At 36.8% G+C, this 8675-nt stretch overlaps 1 protein-coding gene across 1 annotated transcript in view; it reads left to right on the top strand.

The window, feature by feature from the left end:
* The first annotated feature begins 1448 nt into the window (after nt 1–1448).
* The window catches only part of LOC108521870 (cytoplasmic polyadenylation element-binding protein 4-like), a 31287-nt gene continuing 24060 nt past the window's right edge, over nt 1449–8675 (top strand). The window contains exon 1 of the mRNA XM_017861864.1: nt 1449–1495. The gene's annotated coding sequence lies outside the window, so the exon portion shown is untranslated. The remainder of the gene's footprint in view (nt 1496–8675) is intronic.

Genomic DNA, 8675 nt, shown 5'->3' with positions numbered 1-8675 from the left:
TGGTTTTAAGATTGTAGGAAAATTATAAAGTTCAGAGTTTATCCAGACTTCAAATTTTGGATATGGATTAATTAAAGCTGTTGGCAATAGAGAATAGTTTCCTCTTTTCATTACATGAATTCATTACTATGGAGACTATTTCAAAAAAGCATCATTTTAAAACATTGAAGACCTTAAGTTCCTTTCTAAAGAGTTGTTAATATGTAGCTGTTGGATTGATGGGACCCCATGCTAGCTCTGGTTCTCAGAGTGTTCAGTGGAACTAGGTGGAGTCCTTGCAGGCATCCTGGAAGGTCTGCCCCAGCCGCAAGCCATCGGAGAACCTATGTTTATCCGTTTTTCCTTAGCCTTTGAGAGTCATGGTTCTGTGGGGTCAAAATTCAGACTGCTGTTTCCTAAAGGAATGTTTGTAGTTCTGAGTCACTTTAAAATTCCTATTCTAAATCCTGATTTATAGAGGGCGGGACTATCGTAGAGAACTACCAACCAGGTTCCCCTATCCATTCCTTAGATGAGGAAGAACTGTTGAGGGTTCTTCAGTCATTCTTCTCAAGGTGGGTGCAGATGGCACGTGGGGTTTGGACACTTAAAAGTGTTACATGATGATTCTTATTTTATAACTTATAGTTTAGAACTAGGTCCATATGTGTACTCAGTAAGGCTTTGTAGTGTAGATAACTCAACTTACATGTTGAAACTCTTCCAAAACAGAAATGTAATTCTTTCAAGATAAATCCCAGTGCCATTCCCCCTCATGTGTTATTTGTGGCTACCAATTTGGAAGACAGTTCATCCAACAAAAATTTTAGTACCTTCACAAATTCTTTTTTGAGGGATATCTTGGGTGCCCATTTTAGTTTCAAAAGTAGATTTTGACACACTTCAAAAATCAGAGGAAGGTAGCCCAGCATTTAGTGAGTGCCTACTGTGCCCTGGGCTTTTGATGTTTTTCATCATATGTAAGTTCAGTGAAATGTTCTTCTTCCCTCTGGAAATATTTCGCCAAACCTGAAATTAAACCCATTAGCCTGTCTCTACATGTAGGCATAAGCGTGGCACTTTTCTTGTGAGTCACATAGGAAAATATTACTGCCAATTACATACTTTCAAAAGTAACAAAACACTACACAAATGAAAAATTTTCACATTTATTGGGGCAGAAATGTGAAGATTGTCATAATGAGTTGCTATTACATAATGGTATAAAGAAAATTACCTTGGATGGGGATTTGCAAATTAGAAGGACCTAGTTAAATATGAGAAATATTTTCTTTTCCTACTTTCAAACTTTTCCTTTTTGAATATTGATGAACATGCTGATCGATATATCCTCTGATTCAAATACCTTGCCTATTTGAAAGCAAGTCAATTAGCTCTGTTATTGAATAAGTTTAAACCATCTATGAAAACAGTAAATTTAGTAACGGCCTTCTTTTACCTTCAGGTCGTCTAAACTATTCATATCCAGGATCCGATAGCTCTCTGCTTATTAATGGTAAGTGATAATTGATTTACCCTAGTGAAGTGCACAAAGCTGATACAGTAGTTGTGCTTCAGCAGTGGAGAAATCACATTAGTTTGTTCCGTAATGATAACTGTAAGTTGCTATTAAACTATCAGCTATTTTAAGAGTAATTCTTTTACCTCAAAATTGTGGCAGAAACTTTTCTTTTTAATTTGAGGGCCAACTGATTCCCTGTCCTGAACTTGGTGACAATCAGAATAAATGAAAATCCCATAATGATACCTAAAGACTGGCTTTATCTAATGTTAGCTTCTGTAGAGTGTCCTTTGAAATGTTAACATAAAAGCCATTTCCACGTGGCTGGAAAAATGTTCCAGCAGGAAAGGATAAGCAGAGATCTAAAACCAGAAAAAGGCAGCCTAAAACCACAGTACTTGACATTGCATAGGACAAGGTCATTTGCTGTTTGCTGTCTAACAAAAACAAGAAAAATGAAGTTTTGTTGGCTTTCCATTGCCTTCATTAGATTCTCCTTTCCTGTGCTAATGTTCTGTTGAGTTCTCTTTTTACGTGCATAGTGAAGCAAGCTAAGTTTCACCAGGAGGAGGGAACATCCACTCACAAGAATTTTAGTGTCTGTTTTTTTAGTATCATGGTCTAAAACAATTGGATGAAATACAGAGGTCTTGTTTACTTACTTTCTACTAATTTACTTTGGAATATGGATTTCAAATTTCTGTGTGTAGAAAATGCCTTCCATTTGTCAAAGCTCATTTTAAGTTCCACACCCCTAACAAGTGTTATGGACTAAATAGCTGTATTCTCATCATTCCCAAAACAAATAAAATAAAATTCTTCCATTCCTTGATTTTAGTATGTTGTGAATAAGGAGTTAAATATTTTTATCACTGGATCTCCTTTTTGACTAGTGTTTGAAATCAATATGTTGTAGAACTTAGAAATTCCTGGGTACATCAGATCTTCTGGAGACTAAATAGCTTATAAAATCTTACTTGGTCATCAGATGTAGGTCTTTTCATGCTACAGTGCCAGAAATAATACCATAATATAGTGTTCTAGCATAAATGTATTAGGCCAAAAACTAAACCCAGTGGCGACAGTGGCATCAGGATAAGGAGAACATAAGGGATATATATATACATGTAGAAGAGTTTACCTTTTCCTTTGGAACTAGTTCGAGTCAGTTCCAGGTACTGGAAATTGTAGTGAAACAAGATTTGGGATATTGCTGTGTCATCTTAGGCAAAGTGATCAACTCTTCTTTGTCCCAGTTTCCTTATGAAGGTGTTCCTGTTGGATTAGTTGCCTCTGGGGCCCGTCTTTGTTGAGGGTTGTCAAGAAAAATAAGCTCTCTCTAGTGGGTTTTCCTTAAAGCTAAATTCACTTAACTAGGAAAAAAAGTCACCTGTAATCCCAGCACTTTGGGAGGCTGAAGCAGGAGGATTCTTTGAGCCCAGGAATTCAAGAGCAACCTGGGCAACATGGCGAAACCTTGTCTCTACAAAAGATTTTTAAAAACTCGCGAGGTGTGTTGGCACATGCTTGTAGTCCCAACTACTTGGGAGGCTGAGGTGGGAGGATTGCTTGGGATGGGGAGGTCAAGGGTGCAGTGAGCCATGATTGTACCACTGCACTCCAGCCAGGGTGACAGAGTGACACCCTGTCTCAAAAAAAGAAAAAAAGTGTACTATTACGTGATTGCCTTTCCTTTTTTCTTCATTACTATCCTTTGTTTCTTAAATAGATTATTTTTAGTGATCTTACTTGTCAATGAAAAAATAAAAGTAACTTTTTCCCAGAATATTTATGTTTTCAAATTTTACTGGTCTATGAACTCTAAGAGAAGACTAAATAGTTTTTAATGTTGCGTACATGGAAATTTTGTTTATATAAAGACATACTGACTTGGGTTAACATTGCCTCAAACTGAAAGACAAAAAGATAAAGGACAAAGAGAGATGTCTTTCTTTTAAGAAATATCTCTTGCTGGCTCCTTAAGCAAGACCCAGGAGCGTGGGGTTACGATTGCCATGGTCTCGGGTCTAGTATTGAGCTTCATGAGGCCCCAAAACTTGATTTTGTCAGATTTGATGAAGGATTAGTTTTTTAGTAACCAACCAGTTAGGACCAGATGCCAATTTATTCATTTATAATGAAGCATAAGACTTCCAGGTAGACCAGATGCCGGGGATGACTTCTTGACTGACGTATTCTCTCTGCAGTAGCAATGTCCAGATTAGAGCAGAAGATTGCTTGAAAGTCATGAAATTAGATCTAGGTAGGGAGGAGAGGTGTTGAGACAATTTTTTAGTGACTTTGATCAAGATATGCACATTGTCCATTTTGTCAGTCATGTTTGTAAAATATCTTCTAGAGTGGATCACATCTGTAGACAAATTAATCTCATTGATATATTCATTCTTAGTAGCTTTGCTCTCACTTTAGCTCAGGTTTTGGGGGTACCTGTATTGCAAATCTGGCATAATGAATTGTGCTTAGTGAAGATTAATTAAAGAATTACAAATACTACCCATCACATTTTGTTGTTGTGAAGATGTGTGGAAGTCACTTAGCATAGCACCTGGCACATAGTAAGTCAAAATAAGAGAATTAGAATAAGCAATATTTTTGGTTAGGAATTAATCTCATTCATGTGTTGATTCTTAATAGCTGAAAATATATAAGGAAAAATATAGAACAAAGGATTAATATGAGTTTGTAAAAACTCTTGAAAGTTGAACATGCTTCCGTTGTCTGTCGTTAAGGTAGATAATCTAAAACTATGCACTTTCAAATGCATTCCCTTCATATCTTGTGTCCATACAGCCTTTTCTTAAAACTGAAAATAAAAGCCTAATATATTACATCACTTTATAGTCATTGTTTAATTTTAAGACTGAAAGGTGCTGTAAGGAGCTGTTCTTCCTTGTCCACTATTATCTATTCAGGCTTCTAAAACCTTTAATAAGGTGATTATATAGCCACTCTGCTTTGTTTCAATGGTAACTCTCAGAGCTTTTTCTTCCAGGTATCTGTTGAAAGCCCTTTCTTGTTTTGTTTCGATAAAAATGTAGAGCAGCTGTTTATTCTCTTTCTCACATGAACGTTTGAATTTTGACTATCTGATTTTTATTTTATGCTTTATTTTGAAATTTTCAAGCAACCTCAACGCCTTTAGAAAGAGGTTTAAATCCTCAATAAATAAAAGAAAATCCCCTAACCAGCCTCTTATTGGAAAAATAATAACAATAATTAAAAGAAAAAAAGTCAGAGTCACCAACCAGTTTTCAGTGGCTTATATTGGACTAAGGTTGTAATTTGCCTTTACAAAGATAAATAAGTTGTATTTATCCATGGATCAAATTATTTTTTTGCCTTGCTCGATCATCAATTTCCTACAGTTTCATACAGTGACTTTCATATACCACTCATGTTAAAAGGCAGTGCCAATATAATTCAACAATGATTGGTAATTGTGTTAAGAATGTCACAGTTCACACTCTAGGGAATTTCTCAATTTATTGCTGTGTTAATAGTTGCAGAGATTTTTTTGAGGGGCAATCTTGGGGAGAGTTCTTGGATTTTCAGTGTATTTTTAAAACCAAACTCCCTAAAGCTACTTTTTGGGTGCTGCATTAGTTTGCTAGGGCTGCTATAATAAGTACTGCTGACTACTGGCTTAAACAGAAATTTATTTCGTCACGGTTCTGGAGGCTAAAGTACCAAAGCAAGGTGTCATCAGGGTTCATTTCTTCTGAGGCATCTCTCTGTGGCTTATAGATAGCTGTGTCACCACATGGTTTTCCCTCTGTGCACGTCTGTGTTCTAAGCTCTCCTTATAAAGACACCAGTCATATTGGATTAGGGCCCACCCCACTGACCTCATTTAACCTTAATTACCTTTGTAAAGACCCTGTCTCCAGATATAGTCACATTCTCAGGTACTGGAGGTTAGGACTTCAACAGATGAATGTGGACAGGAGGGTGGGGGTACAGGGTGACCACACAATTCAGCCCGTAATAGATGCCTTTTACTGGTAAATTTCATGTAGTAGGGATACAGTTAAAATGCCCATTTTATGGTTATGAGAAGCAAGCCTAAAACTTAGTTTCCCAGTTAAGTGACAAGAAGTGCTCAACATAGGCCAGTTACCTCAAATTCCTCTGGAGTATCCTGGCTTAGCTCTGAGATAGACATTGGATTAAAAGATTAATTTTCCTCTTACCCAGCTTGAAGTTTTATTTTACCCAAGAAACCACCACCACCTCTGTATAAAAATGCTTGTGCGTTATACTTTTTTTTTTTCTCTAACCTTTCATTCCACTGCTTTAGCCCTCAGGATTAGCTACTTCAAAAATGAACCTTGTGGTAGGAGAAAGTTATAGAGCAAAAAAAACCTGTTAAGTTTTAACAACTCATGTATTTTCTTTCCTTTGAGGAAGAGATTAATAAGGAGATCTATTAAGGGTGACACAGAACAACACTTCTTTCTTTCTTTCTTTCTTTTTTCTTTTAAGATGAAGTCTGCTCTGTCATCCAGACTGGAGTGCAGTGGCTCCATCTCTGCTCACTGTAGCCTCCACCTCCCAGGTTCAAGCGATTCTCCTGCCTCACCTTCCCAAGTAGCTGAGATTACAGGCACCTGCCACCATGCCCAGCTAATTTTAGTATTTTTAGCAGAGATGGGGTTTCACTATATTGGCCAGGCTGGTCTCGAACTCCTGACGTCAAGTGATCGGCCTGCTTCGGCCTCCCAAAGTGCTGGGATTACAGGCGTGAGCCACCACACCTGGCCCAACATCTCTTAATTATAGTTTTTTGGAATGAAAGGAGGAAGATTGTTTGCTTGGGGGGGGGAAGAAATCTATCAAAAAGGAAGGTATAATTTACTCAAGAGAAATGTAGATGATGATCACTTAGCGAAAATGTATGTAATATGGTTCTAGTTGCTACAATAATAAGCATGTTGAAAGATCCCTTCATTGAAAATATGAAAACAAATTGTAAACTCTAAAGTGCTCTACAATTGTTAACCTTAAAATGCTAATGAAAAGCTAATTGTTGAAGAGACCATACCATATGACTTTACTTTTGGGAAAGGGAGGAGATTATTTATTGAGTATGTGACTGACCACTATATATACACATTGTGTTTTTCATTATTCTCTCATTTGCTCCCCATTTTTATAAATAAAGAAACTGAGGGTTAGGGACATAAGGAAACTAGAGTTGCATCCTCTGCTCTTTTCTAAGGTAGGCCTTACAAATAATAGTGTCTTTATCATGTCTTAGGAACATTCTTTGAATGTTGTTGTGCCAACAAACTAATGTAGACATAAGCCAAAGTGATAGGAATTTCTAACTATAAAGCAAATGTAAATTAATTTTGTAGCAGTGAGCCTATTAAATTAGGTATTAATTTATAAAATCATTTAAAATGTTTCTTTGCATCTTTGTTGAATTGTATACTTTGATCTTTGTAATGGTTGTGTCTGCTCTTTGGTTCTACCATCTTTATTCTTTTGTTGACAGATGAATTCCTTTTAGCTTCAAGCCTTTGATTTATATATTTTCAACTGATTTACTAATTTGGCTAATTTCCCCACCCCTCTCCCCATATATTTTCTTTTAGTCCTCCTGGAAAAGTCAGGTTGTTTTGTTTTGTTTTGTATTGTTTGGAGACAGAGTCTCACTCTGTTGCCCAGGCTGGAGTGCAGTGGTGCAATCTCAGCTCACTGCAACCTTTACCTCCCGGGTTGAAGCAATTCTCCTGCCTTAGCCTACCAAGTAGCCACGATTACAGGCATGCACCACCACACCCAGCTAATTTTTATATTTTTAGTAGAGATGGGGTTTTACCATATTGGCCAGGCTGGTCTTAAACTCCTGACCTCAAATGATCCACCCACCTCAACCTCCCAAAGTGCTGGGGTTATAGGTGTGAGCCACCATTCCTAGCCAAAAGTCAGTTATTTGATAACATCTTATCATCTGAGTTACACCCCTCCCCTTTTTTTCCAAATAGCATTGCTATTTGTCTTCTCACCGTGGGGCGTTGAGAGGTGCACAGATGGAGAGCCTAAGGTAGATCAGCGTAACCCGGATAGGATCCATTGTTTCATTGTCCACTAAAACATAGTAATATCTTATCCTTCATGGCCTAAAGTCCTATTCATGACAGAATTGATTAGGTGCTCTCATGTAGCAAAGTATGCTTTTGTATGAAAGCAATAATGTCATTTGTTCATTTTTAATATTAGTACCAAGGAGAAAACCAAAAAGGGTTCATTAACAAATATAGCAATATAGCATATGCAATAATAATAAATTCAAATGGTACAGAAAGGGATAAAACAAGAAGTGAACGCCTTCTTTCCTCTTTCTAGAAGTTTCTGTCTCCAAAGGTTCTTGTGGTTATTTCTAGAAAAAATATTTCATGGCCAGTCACAATGGCTCATGCCTGCAATCCTAGCACTTAAGGAGACCCAGGTGGGTGGATTGCTTGAGCCCAGGTGTTGAGACCAGCCTCGGCAACATGGCAAAACCCCATCTCTATAAAATAAAATAAAATAAAAGTAAAATTTTATGCATATTCCTACGTATCTATTTATATTTTCTTTATTTTTAAATGTACACAATAAGGATTCTACAATACACACTTAGACACTGCATGCAGGCCGACATCTGAGAGAGCTTTAGGTACATGAACATGAGCCACATTTAAAAATGCCACATGCTCAGTTAATAGGGTTGCTCCTTTGAAATAAATGCGTACATACATATGTACATACATAAAATTAAAAATGCCACATACTAGGTGTTTCTTCTTTTGAATGTGTGGGTACTTTGTTTCTTTTTGATTATTACAAATGTTGCAACAAATGAGAAAAAAGTACTTTTATGGGATAAATAATAATTTATTTTTATAATAAAGTGTGTGGGGAGGGAGAAGGTCGGGGGAGCCCTGACAAGTCTTTCTGTACCTTCTTCGTAAGTCTGGCATTACAGATTAATGGAATATTTTGCTAGAGGGAATTTGATTCTGTATATAAGGATAATAACAAAGAAAGGAAGCATTTGTAAGCAATCCCGTAAAGATGTTTTAGAAATAAAGTATATCAACAGATCTAACAGCAGGTATCCAGAAGTTATAAAAATTTATGGCCATAATATTTTGAGCCTTTTTTT

Source organism: Rhinopithecus bieti, unplaced genomic scaffold (assembly GCF_001698545.2).
Source record: "Rhinopithecus bieti isolate Rb0 unplaced genomic scaffold, ASM169854v2 scaffold_61461, whole genome shotgun sequence".
Lineage (NCBI taxonomy): Eukaryota > Metazoa > Chordata > Mammalia > Primates > Cercopithecidae > Rhinopithecus > Rhinopithecus bieti.
This window is presented reverse-complemented; position numbering and strand designations above follow the sequence as displayed.